The 13,978-nt window shown below is 34.8% G+C and overlaps 1 long non-coding RNA gene across 2 annotated transcripts in view; it reads right to left on the minus strand.

Annotated features, from left to right (window-relative positions):
- The window catches only part of LOC111553267, a 128,223-nt gene that overhangs the window by 81,058 nt on the left and 33,187 nt on the right, over positions 1 to 13,978 (minus strand). For both annotated transcript variants that reach the window (XR_002734878.2, XR_002734877.2), the window contains exon 2: positions 7,901 to 8,160. This is a non-coding gene — a long non-coding RNA (uncharacterized LOC111553267). The remainder of the gene's footprint in view (positions 1 to 7,900; positions 8,161 to 13,978) is intronic.

The raw sequence follows: 13,978 nt of genomic DNA on the forward strand, positions 1-13,978 counted from the left end.
GGAAAAAGATGATGGTATTTGCCTTCTCTGCACCTTGGCTCTCTTAGCTGTAAAATACAGGGTGCTAAACAAGATAATCCCTAAAGACCTTTTGGGCTTAATGCCATCAAACACAAAGATGGGATTTTTGTTGGAGAAGGACATATTATTAGTCCGGTGCACAACCCAAAGTGGTAAAATGAAAGCAGGAAGTGCATAAAAGTTAGATTCCTTCTCTATTATTTCCACCAGTATTAAAAATGCTGTAACAACTCTGTTTTTAAAAAAATCATTGACCCATATTTTCTTCTAGCAACCTTCACTTTTTCTCTGCTCCCTATTTAAGCAAAACTGTTCACAATAGAGCCTTCACCATAATTACAGGTAGATGGGCAGTGATATTACCCCTAGAATTTGCGAAAAGAGCATGCTTAGCTAGAAAAGAAAATATTCTTGGTTTAAAGCCTTAATAAGAACAAAATGGAAGTTATAAGGCTAGTTTTCTTTTTGAAGAGCTTCCCCTGAGTAAAATTACATACATGGACATTTCTATTCACAACAAATACCTTATTTATCTTCATTCTCCCTTCTCTAGGCAACATCCATAAAAGGGTTTTGCAGATAATAAGTGTACAAAAGAGATGCATTGCATGAGTGAATGAACAGAGTTTTGGTTTTTTTTTTCCTTTGGAGTGTTTTTTCCTGAAGAAACTTTATCCCCAATTTTTTAAAAGAATTTTATTACTCTGTGGCCAGATCACCAGATGATCAATGTCTAGTCACCACAAGAGATAATTCAGGACATGGCTCTAATATCCCTTTACAACTGAGTATCTGCTATGTGCAGACACTATTCTAGGACCTGGGCATACAAAAGTGAAGACAGATTAAGCCTGATTTTATGAAACTTTTATTCTGGTGTGGAAGACACATAAAAATTAATAAATATAGCATAACATCAAATAATATTAGGTAGCAATAAGAGCTACTAAAAAATGTAGGACACTGTTTGGTTTGCCCCTTTATGGATAACATTTACTTTAAAGGGAATTTGCAGGGGCTAGAGGTATCAATTGGGTCAGTGATAGCCAGGGAAAAGGCTCTAAGGAAAAGTGTGAAGTGATGGGAAAAAAGAAACCAAGATGATGAGAAAAGTAAAAAAAAAAAAAAAAACTAGTTACCGTCATGAAATAAAACTGCAAATGGACGGTGGTTAGGCCTAGCCTCAAAGATGTGAGTGGCGTGGGGGCACAGCATGTAAATATCTGAGAAAGAGCATTCCAGGCACCAGCGACAACAGTTACAAAGCCCTGGTAGAGGAGCATCTTTGCACTTTCAAGGAATATCCAAGGATGTAAAAGATAACAGGTTAGGGAGGTCAGCAGGGAAAAAACTATGTAATGATGTGAAAAATTTTCCATTCTACTTTGGAGGATTGAAACAGAGATTGATATCATCAGTATTTCATTTTAAGAATCACAATGGCTACTGTTTGCAAATTCGGCTTTAGGGAGAACGAAATAGGGAGACGAGTTAAGAAATTATTGCAATCGTCAGACAAGTGACGATGGTAGTCTAGACTTTTTTATGGCAATATAGAAAGCAAGACATGGTTTTATGCAGAGTATATTACGAAAATAGAGCCAAACGGTTGTCTGAATGTTGAAGGTGACAGAGAGATTTTGAAAATGACTCCAATATTTGTAGAGTGAAAGTCTTATAATTGACAGAGATGAGGATTCTGGGGAAGGCAAAGCTTTATTGAATAGTACGTAAATTAATTTTGGGACATGTTAAATGTGAGATACGTCTGTGGTTTGAATGTGTTCCCCAAAATTCATGTGTTGGAAACTTAATACCCAATACAACCATGTTGCAAGGTGGGTTATTTTAGGAAGCATTTAAGTCCTGAGGGTTCCACCCTCATGAATAGATTAAAAAGACTTGATGAGGAAAGTTTGTCCCCTGTATTAGTCCATTTGCATTTCTATAGAGGATTATCTAAGGCTGGATAATTTACAAAGAAAAGAGGTTCATTTGGCTCACGATTCTGTAGACTGTAAAAGAAGCATAGTGCCAGTATCTGCTTCTGGTGAGGGCTTCTGGTAGCTTCCATTCATAAAGAAAGGTGAACAAGGAGCAGACATGTCATGTGGTGAGAGAGGGACCAAGAGACAGGAGGTGGTGCCAGGCTCTTCAACAACCAAATCTCATGTGAATCAATGGAGTGAGAACTCACTCATTACTGTGAGAGAGCACCAAGCCATTCATGAGGGATCCACCCTGGGACCCAAACACCTCCAACCAAGCCCCACCTCTGACACTGGGGATCACATTTCAGCATGAGATTTGGTGGGGTTAAACATCGAAATATCAGTCCTTTTTGCTTGTCAACCTTCAGTTATATGAGGACACAACATTTCTCCCCTCTATAGGACAGAGCATTCAATGTACTACTATAGAAGCAGAAACTCAGGTCCTCAGCAGACAATGGACATAGAGCACCTTGATCTTGGACTTCCCAGCTTCCAGAACTGTTAAACAAATTTCTGTTTTTTATGAACTACTTAGTCTTGGGTATTCTGTTATAGCAGCACAAACACACTAAGACAAACGGTTATTATACATTCAAGTGTAGATGTTAAGGAAGCAGTTCAATGTATTAATTAGTCTACAGTAAAGGAGAAAGATTAGAACCCAAGATAAATATTTTTCAGTGTTTGTGTATTGACGGTATTTAAAGTCACGGGATTGGATGAAACTATCTAAGTGAGCATAGGTAGAGAACTGAAGAGGTCAGATTGCTCAGTCCTGGAGCCCTCCAATACTTAGAAATAAAATGTAGAAATCAAATGATACAGAGCAAAAAGAAAAAAATCCTATCACTGAATAAGTCTGGAGACTGAGATAGAAGAAAAATCAGAATAGGATGCTCCAGAATCAACCCAAAGAGGATGTTTGAAGAACGAAGGACACAAATGCTATTAAGAACTCTGGAGCAATGAGGACTATGAAGTAGCCACTGGATTTGGTAATGCAAAAGTCATTGGTTGCCTTAACAAGAGAAGTTTTAATGGAGTGCAGGGGAAACTCTGTTTACCTTCACCTTTCCTTGGGTTATAATTCCAAATTCTGTGGAGAATGTTAATGTTTAGTATGATTATTTTAAACGTTTACATAGAAGACAAAGCCTGCAAATAACATTTAAATTCTACAAAACAAGCTTTGATCACAGTCACTAACCTGTTTCAAATTGCCAGATCTCTATAATATTCTTCTCTTAAGATGCTAAATATTTAGAAAGCCAAGCCAACTTCTATTTTCCCATCGTCCCCTAATTTATTGCCAGAAAGCATTGTCTCAATCATGAGAATGAGAAGTAAATAAAGAAAAAAGAGAAATCAATATCTAACCTGCATGACAAGTTTTTTGGCAAGACCTGTCAGAATGACAACTTTTTTAAGTGTGTGGAGCAATTGAATTAAAGTTTTTATTTCAAGGGAACATTAAACCAGAAACCAAGCTATATTTATAATACAACAAATACATTTGTCTTTGTGGCTACTTATAGTTTTAAAGAAGACATATGGGATTCTCTTAACCCAGAATATCATGACTTATTTATGTATAATTTTAAAATAACATAATTGAGTTCTATACCATATAATTTAAATTATATTCTTGAATACAATATATTAATAACATCAGCACAATTTCAAAAACTTTTTAATGTTTGCATTAGAATAGTAGATGAGATAAAATATTCATGTTGTTGGTAATCACAAAAATACTTTTTTAAAGACAAAACTCATGTCAATTATCTTTACCTTAAGGAAAAATGAATATTAGAAATTTTTTATTTTATTTTTCAATTTATAGTTTTAAATATGTAAAAAAATAACATAATGAAATTGTGCAAATATATGATCTGTAATTTAAAATGCAATGATGAATAACTACTCAAATGGAAATTATTATCCAGAAGCAATAAACAACTTAGAGTTTATTTTATGACATATATTATTTCATACTTAGTTTTCACATATTCCCATCTGAAACTGTTGTTATTGATATCTATTTTTATGTGTGCTCTGGTTCTTACAGCCATTTTAAATGAACATTAGCAATGTGTCTTTCCTTTAAAATGTAAGCTATACCAAATAGTATTTGCTTATACATATCTTATTTATGAAATTTGCTTATACATATCTTGCTTTATGTAATATAAAATCCCAAAAACATAAATTCGTACACAGTAATACATTGCTTAAAAACATTAGAATTATTTAGATAGGCAAATGGAAAAAAAAAGTCTACTATCACATTGCATGGTCATTATTTCTCCGATCTACTCACACAATACCAAGAGGTTAGACACAGTGAAACTTAGCTTTAAATGTTGGAGTAAATTAGTGATTACTATTTTACCTCTCTCTGCCCTGTAAAATTTCATCACATGTTCTTTAAAAGCACCAAAATATAATGTCCTATTTTCTAGTGAGTTAAATAAGTATTGTTTGAATTCATATATATCTAGGGCTATTTTACCCATTGTGGCTGCATAAAATAGGGCATAATACCAACTCCTGAAGTAGTTTAAAATTGACATAGATAGACTATTGTTTCTGGATGAGATACTATGTGAGGGGGGAAGCTAATAGGTAGTGTCAAACTAGATAAGCTATAAGAGTTACACTTTTAAAGCTGTAAGACATCAGAGTTTAAGACATCAGAGTTAAAGATTTCAGAGCTGTGGAAGCAAAGAGAAGATGAACTAAAATCCCAGAAACAGAAGAGCCCAGTCTTAGAGAGCTGGAGATTGAGCTGATTTCGACAGAGGGACTCTGAGGAAAACCGAAAACAGTAGAGTTCTCGATGGATATGCAAGCTGGCAGGACAGATTAGAATTTGAAGTACATACAAACACATGGCTGTTTTCATCTACAGAACATTTGCTGAGTTTTTGGCTAGTGGGAATGCTGAGATGCTGGATCAGAAAGACAAAATGACATATCTTTAGTCTCATACTGCTTAGGCAGTGAGGCAGACACATTCCATGTAGCCCTCTTGATCTTCACCTTTGAGAATTCGTACCCTTGTGCAATCCCCTCCGCTTAAGTGTAGGACCTGCGACTGGCTTCTAACCAAAAGCATATGGCAAATTCTGGAAGGTGTCACTTCCACAATTGTTATATAAGATTGTAACACTTCTCATGTTAGGAGACTCTCTCCCTTGCTGACTTTGAAGAAGCAAACAGGTGTATTGGGAAACCTATGTGACAGGGAACTGAGGCTGACAACTGGCCAAAAACTACTTGGGAACTAAGTGCACCTTCAGGCTGACAGCCAGCAGGAAATTGGGACCCACAGTCCAGAATGCAGAACCATACAAGGTACTGAATTCTGCCAAAACCTCATGACCTTGACAGTGGATCCCTTCCCAGTTAAGCCTTAAAATGAGAACCCAGATTTATCCAAAACTTTGATTGTCACCTTGCAGAAGATCTAGCTAAGCCATATACAAATTCCTGACTCAAAGACTGTAAGATAATAAATGTGTGTTTAAGTTGCTAAGTTGTAGTAACTTGTTATGCAACAACAGAAAGCTAAAACAGTAGATAAAGTATAATAGAGGAAGAGGTCCTGCACTAAGAAAAAAAATGGAGGAGGAGAAGAAAGTTTAATCAAAATTCAGCTAAGACTTAATCCAGATCAATCCCTAATTGGATCAACATAGTCAGACTTTCACCCTACTTGCCTAGCAGAACAAAGAACATACTATCTCTGGGTGACAATAAAATCACCTTCAGCATCTACCAATCTTTTTATTAAAAAATTCCCAGCATACAATAAAAAATTAAAAAACAGGCAAAGAGGTAGAAAAATGTAACCAATAATCAGAACAAAACAAGCAATAAAAACAGACCCAAAGATAAACCAGGAATTGTAGACAGCAAAAAAAAAAAAAAAAGAGAGAGAGAGAAATAAATATTATGTGTAAGATAAAATAGAAAAATGTCTGAAATATAAGATTTTGTCAAAGAATAGAAATCTAATTTAAAAAATCAAATGAACATTCTAAAAGTCAAACATTAGCAAATATTTAAACATTGTTGAATGAATCAGTAGTAGCCTGAACATGACAAAAGAGAGGAATGATGAACTTGATGAAAGATCAATAGCAATATATCAAAACTGAAGCACAGACTGTAAGAATAAAAAGAAAAGAGTGTAAGAAATATATGGGGCAGAATAAAAATAATATTTTTGTCATCTAAGTCCTGGGGGAGAGGAGAAAAATGAGACAGAAGCAATATTTCAAGATATAATGACGAATTTTTCCCCAACCCATGAAACTTAACAACTTATCTATCCCAGAAGCTCAGCTAATGCCCAACAGAATAAATAAAAAGAAAATAAAAATCTAAACATGTTATATTTAAGCTTTTTAAAAACAATGATACAAAAATCTAAAAAAGCCAAGAAGAAATATTACCTTAAAACAAGAAAAAAAAGACTGACAAATGACTTTTCAAAAGAAATATTGAGAGCAAAATAAAACTGAAAGCATTTAAAAAGTACATATATATATCAACTTAGAACTCAAAACTGAAGGAGAAATAGCCATTATTTGACAGAAGTAAGTTGAGTGAATTTGTTCATCAGAAGATTGGCACTACAAGAAATGTTTTACAAATTTTTCCATGGAGAGGTAAATGATATCAGAAAGGACCACAAAGTTGCAGACTGTATTAAAAATCATGCAAAAGGTTTAACATGCGAAGAAGTATAAATATTGACCTAGTAAACCAATAATAATGTTTTGTGCTTTTATCATTTATGAACAAACAAAACATAACAATAGTAAAAGACTGAGATGGATGTTAAATAAAGTTAAATTTTTGTTAGATTGACTTGTAAGATTCTTGCATTTTTCTTGAGAAGTCCTAAAAAGTACTATTTTATAATAGACTTTAAGAATTTAAGTGTAATCTCTAGCTTAATCCCTTAAAGAATATTTGAGAACCCATAACTAAGGCTAATGTAGAAGGCAAAATGGAATACTAAAAAATAATACAAAGACTTTAGAAAAGGAAGAATAAAGGACCAAACAGTAGATGGGAAAAATTAAAAACTGAATATCAAAATGGCACATTTAAACTAAATTATATTGGTAAATAAATTTAAATAGCTACAAATTAAATAGATTAGTTGTCTCCTTTCTTGGCATACATCCCTAAAACCTTTAGAACAATCCACACCCCATGGGATGCATGTGACCCATGTCTGCTATCAATGCAGCCCAACACAAATTCTAAACAATTATGAGATTTTGTTGTGATTTTTTTTTTTTTTTAGCTAATCAGTTATTGTTAGTATTAGTGTATTTTATGCATGGCCCAAAACAATTATTTCAGTGTGGCCCAGGGAAGCCCAAAGATTGGACACACCTGCTTTAGAATCTCCAAAGTAATGTCTCTTTGTATGCTAATGAGCTGACTGATGGCAGGCAACTCCTGGGTAGCTTCAGGATGGGGGCTGGTCACCAGAAAGACCAAGACATGATTAGAGAGTAGGAACTTTCAGTCCCATTCCCCAACCTCTAGGGAGGGAAAACAGGTGACGTTTAAGTTAATGGTTTAATCAATTGTGCCTCCATAATGAAGTTTCCATAAAATTCAAAAGGATTGGGTTCAGAGAGCTTTTGGGTAGTTGAGCACATGGAGGCTCCCAGAAGGTGATACACCCAGAGAGGGCAAAGAAACTTCACACCCCTTCCCTCACACTTCACCCTATATACCTCTTCATTTGTATCTTTTGGAGTATCCTTTATAATAAACCAGTGAACATGTTTCCCTGAGTTCCTTAAGCTGCTCTAGCAAATTAGTCAAACTCAGAGAGGGGATCATGGAAGACTCACCTTGAAACCAGTCACTCAGACGTTCTGGAGGCTGGACTTGCAACTGATAACTCAATGATGGGGACGGGAGGTGGGGAGTAGGGGCAGTCTTGTGAGACTGAGACCTCAACCTGTGGGATCTGATGCAGTTTCCAGGTAGAGTGTTGAAATTGAATTGGAGGACACCCAGCTGCTGTCTGCTGCAGAACTGATTGCTTGGTTGGTGTGTAGGGAGCAACTATTACACATTTGGCCACAGCGATCTTCTGTGTTGACTGTTGCTAAGTGAGAAAATAGAAAACAAAACAAAACACAACACTTTGAGTGTGTTATGAAAGTAAACAGTTAGAAAAAGATATACAATGCAGATAGTAAACAAAAGAAGATGCTATGGCTATGTTAACATTGTACAAAATGGTCTTTAAGGCAAAAATTTTGGAAAAGATGAGTCATTGAAATTATAAATGGATCAATTCAACAAATGTAACAATGTTAAATCTGTATGCTCCTAATAGCATAATTTCAAAATATATGGAGCAAAAATTGAGGGAATAAGAAGAAAAAATAGGCCCACTGAGTTGAAGATTTTAACAGACTTCTCTAAGTAACTAATAGAAAAGCAAAAAGTAACCACGTAATAATAGAAAAGATTTAAAGAACATTATCTAACAACATGATTTCATTGTTAATTATACACCACCACATACAATTTCAAGTTCATGTGGAATATTTAGCAAAATAGATTATATGCTGAGCTACAAAGTTTTCTGAGAAATCTAAGTAGACTTTTTTATTTTGTTTTTACTCATTGGTATAGTGGAGTGGTGATTTTGAAGCTCCTTACACGCTTTACAGGAAAAGAGAGGACCTGGGCTATCAATTTAAACATAATGGGTTGCTCTTCATTTGTAAAATGTCCATAGTAATACTCAACCTCAAGTGAGAGTCTCAAATTTTTATAAAATAGCTTTGAAGAGAGTCAAACACTATATAAACACAAAGCAATTATTGTTCAAATTAATGGCAGATTGTGGTATCATAGTTTCAATGCATTGCATATATGAAAAACTTGGGCAACATTATTTCGTTAAAATATTAGGTCATGCCTAATTTTTCAGATTGCCCTTCATTTTGCAAACCAAATTAACTTCATCCAGTTTAATCGACCAGTAAAATGTTACCTGAATATTTCAGTATACTAGGTACTTACAGACCAACAAATCATTCATTTTCCTGAAAATGAATTCACCCTTCCTCAAATTTAGAACTTTTACCTTCTACTGCAAGTAAAAATGAATACCCAAAATCAAAGAATATAAATCCACAAAAAAGAACTTAAATTTGCTGTTATAAACCTGAACTTAATAGCACAAAGATAGGTCATCTAAGCATAGTACCAATGAATTGTTAGCTGAATTTTGATATTAAAGTCTCAATGTAAACATTTTTTTGAGAGAAAAACAATTGATATTAAAAATACAATAAGTAAAATGGAAAGAAAATCTCATAACAAATGTTTTGTGAGATTTGTGAACTAGAACAGATGTTTTCCTCAAATTATTACAATTTTCCTGATTTCCTACAAGCTATTTTCTTAACTGCTTTTGTGATGTTAGCAACTTTAAACTTGTATTCACCATTTAAGAAGCAACAAAAAGGGAGGAAGATTTAATTTGTTTTCTGTCTGCATTATCTAAAACATTGAAATTTCAGTTCCCCTATTCTGAATCTTTGCTTTTTAAGATAGGGATGATAATACTTAACGTTTCTTGCTTTCAAAATGAGTTCCTTAACAAAACTGAGAAGACTCAATCTTCCGAGTGCTTGCTGGGTACCACAGGGGACATGCTATCTACCACAGTTCACAGGGTACAAGGATTTGACCTTCTTATCAGTACTTGCTGAGTACTATAGGGAACATGCTGTTTGCTAAGGTTTATAGGATATAGGGATGGTTTCTACTTCCAACGTGTTTTTTATGTGCTATGCTTAGGTGGTCCATCTTAGCAGCTATATTTACAGTGCCAGAAGACTTTGAAGGTATGGCCAAGAGTTTCAGTGTGGACTAAAGATATCTAAAAATATAAAAACTAAACATAATAGCCTTCAAAGTAGAATTTCACTTGGCAAAATTCCTGGTAACTTTACTATCTGGCTACTAGACCTCAAAAAGTTTCCTAACCTAATGATAAGTTTCTAAACCTAGGAATTGAGTTATAGTTAATGTCCAATGGCAAATGCCCTCAAAATAGTGACATTCTGGGGGCACTTTCTGTTTATTGGCCATAATTACCATCTTTTAAATCCCATTTTTTAGGACTAGAAATAAAAATAGGGAAGATAAAGTACACTAGACTTGAATAAAATTCTGGAAATCATCAACAACATCATTTTGTAGGACAGCAGCCCTTACTAGTGACTTGATGAACAAAATTCACCCTAAGAGTAAATGAAAAGGTGGCGGGTCTCTTGGTTCCTGGTCTACACTTGCTGTCTTTAAAGCAGAACAAATTTGAACATAAATTTATGGAAGGAAATGGTAAGTCACATGAGAATCTAAAACAGCACTGTCACACTAGAGTGAAGCTGATGATAGTGGTAAGTGAAAATAGCTGAGAGAATGCAAATAGGAGCAAGCAGTGGGTGTGCAATTCAGGGCAAAAGGTATGTCTCCTCCAAATCAAGGAAAGTGAACTCTCAAAGATTATCATCGCAATAATGTCATTATATTTAGTAATATTATTTCTCACTAAACAAAATTACTGAGAGTTATTGGAAAAGGCTAACACTAATGCATGGACTACCTGGACCTTTTTCTGTTCACTTAGATATGACGTGATGTTGTAATAGCTCATCTTTAATAAAACAAAATAATTCAACTTCAACAGAACTTAACATACTGTCAACTTTTATCACACAGTCAGAGAAGCAGTACTGATTTCAGAACTTGCCTCTATGACCGTCTTCATCAGAATGATGATGTTGATTAAAATTGTAGAATCCTGAAACCCATCCTAGGCCTACTGAGCCGGGATCTTCGAACAAGTGATTATCTGCAGCACCATAAAGTCTGCGAACTCCTGAAAGATACTCTGACCTCCTGCTTACATTTAAGTTCCGCCTTAAACTTTTTAATTTTCTTCTAAAGTGTCACCTAATGAAAGTTTGAAGTGCTGTAAGAATTACTTGAAACCTCCTACATTTTATCCTGAATACTTTTTAAAACCTACTTTCTAGTTACAGAGCTTAGCATAATATCCTTTTAAGTGCTTTAAATTTCTGCTTGAATCAGGATGACAATGATTGAAAATAAATGCCTTCAGGAGATATCTAGAATGAGGGGAATAATAGCTAAAGCTTACAATGTGCCAGACATTGTTCTAACTGCTTTATATGCATTAATTCAATCCCCTAAACAAGTTCCATAAGATTTATTATCACTGATAGCACTATTTCCATTTTGTACTAGTAGAAACTGAGGTGCAGAAAAGGCTACATTCTCAGCATAAAAAACTAGTCAGTGAAAGAACCAGGATTCAAACCAAGGCAGTCGGGCATGATAGCTACTATTCTAAACACCACCCTACTGTCAGTCTGCAGAAGTCAGTGGGATTTACTCATTGGTTGTGTGTGAATTGCAGTTTCAAGAGGTTTCTAACTTAAGACATGTTTGCTAACTTAGTTCATGTTTATTGAAATGGGAATAAGTACTAGCAAATGCAATAGCACATATATCATGGCTTTATTATACAGAATGAAAAAGAAATTGCAGATTTCTCAAACAAACCAAGGTGGCATAAGCCCAGTGTATCCTTTCTCTCCACTGATTACAAGCATAAATCCTGGAGAAAATAAAGAAAAGCAAATACCTGAGAACTCTGAAAGAAAAATAATAAAAGGAGAGTAGGAAGGAAGGTCACAACATGAAGCATGGCCAGTATAGCAGTGAGTTTACTAGGTTATTTCCCTCTCATTTATCCATAGGCTTTGACCCAAGGGTGGGCCAAGTCCCAGAACCGTGCAGCCGGCACAAACAGCGAAACTCCAAAAGAAGCTCCCTATCTCCAGCCAGACAACCAGAAAAGAGGACCACTACATGCTAGCAAGGAAGGATACAGGGACTCCTCTCTCTCTTTCTCTCTCTCATTTTTTTCTATCTGGCCTTCCTGGAGACCAGCTCCAGTCTAAAAATGGCAATGCTGTCACAGCAACAGGACTAGCAGTGGTATAATGAGCATCTGAAATCTTAAGGAAAACTCCTTCCCTCTGGCTAGAAGAATGTGGGAAAGGGGCTATTACGATTCCAGAGGGCCAGCAGCAGGTGGGGAGAATGTTCCTTTTATTCGCTTTTTGTGTGATGGTTAATTTCATGTGTCAACATGACTGGGCCACAGGATGCCCAAATATCTGATTAATCATTATTTCTGGGTGTGTCTAGGAGGGTGTTTCTAGAAGAAATGAGCATTTGAATTGGCAGATTGAGTAAGGCAGATGGCCCTCCCCAATGTGGGTGGGCATCATTTAATCCATTGAGGGCCTGAATACAACAAAAAGACAGAGGAAAGTAGGATTTGCTCTCCCTCTGCCTGACTGATTGAAATGGACATCTGTCTTCTCCTGCTCATGGCACACCTGCTTCTCAGGACTTCAGACTCAGGCTGCAATCTACCCTATTGGCCCTCCAACTCTCAGGCTTTCAAATTAACTATTATATATGACTCAGTCCTATTGTCATTTCTCCCCAAAATGATCTATAAATTCAACATAATTGTAATTAAAATCCAGCAATATTATATATATACACACACACACATATTTACAATACATATGCATATATGTATTGATATGTGTAATGTATATATTTATATATACACAGAGATATATAATATATATAAAACATATAAACTCCTTTGTTTCTGTTTCTCTACAGAATCATGGCTAATACACACTTCTTCTCTCTTTGTTTCATCCTGAGGGCAGACGAACTGTGCAACTGCATGGGGTAGAGGAGACAACACTCATATTATGAGGCCATCATTACCCAAATAACCAAAGCAAGTCAAAGATGTAAGAGACTGCAGACCGATGTCAATTATGAATATGGATACAAAAATACTCAACAAAATATTGGCAAATCAAATCTAGAAATATAAAAAACAATAATACCCCTCAACCAAATGGGGCTGATGTCAGAAATGCAAGGCTGATTTGACATTTGAAAGTCAATATAATTCACTGTATTCACAGACTGAAGAAGAAATAATATATGATTATATCAATAGATGCAGAAAAAATGACAAAATACCAATGTTCATTTATTATTTGAAAGAAACATCTCTCAGTAAACTAGAAAAAGAAAGAAGCATCAGGTTAAGTCCTATTAAAGAGTATTTATTTTTTAAAAAAAAATCTACAGCTAACATCACAATGAGTAGTTAAAGATTAAATGCCTTCCTCCTAAGATTAAGAACAAGTTAAGGATGTCTGCTTTCACCCTTCCTTTCAGCTCTTATTTTGGAAATCATGCCCAGCTCAATAAGGTAAGAGGAAGAAGTAAAGAATATTCAGATTAGAAAAGAAAAAATAAAACAATATTTGCAGATCACATTATTGTTAACGTAGTAAATCCCACGATATATTTACAAAAATTTTCTAAAACTAATCATGAGTTTTCAAATTCACTGTATAAGGATCAATATAGAAAAATCAATTGTATTATTTATATACAGCAATAAAGAATTGAAATTGGAAATTAAAAGAAAACAGTACCATTTACAATAGCAACAAAAAATTAAAATTAAATACATAAGTATAAGACTATAAAACAATGAGAGATGTTAAAAAAGATATAAATCATTGAGGATACATGCATGCTCTTGAATTGAAAGACTCAGTGTTATTGTCAATTCTCCCCAAAATGATCTATAAAGTCAACACAATTGCAGTCAAAATTCCAGCAAAATTTCTTGTAGATATCAAAGGAACTGGAAAAGCCAAAACAATTTTGATGAAGGAAAAATGTTGGGCTGGATTTCAAGAATTATTATAAAGCTACAATAGTTAACATAGCGGAGTATTGGTGAAAGAGTAAATGCACAG

Source organism: Piliocolobus tephrosceles, chromosome 3, assembly GCF_002776525.5.
Source record: "Piliocolobus tephrosceles isolate RC106 chromosome 3, ASM277652v3, whole genome shotgun sequence".
Classification (NCBI taxonomy): Eukaryota; Metazoa; Chordata; class Mammalia; order Primates; family Cercopithecidae; genus Piliocolobus; species Piliocolobus tephrosceles.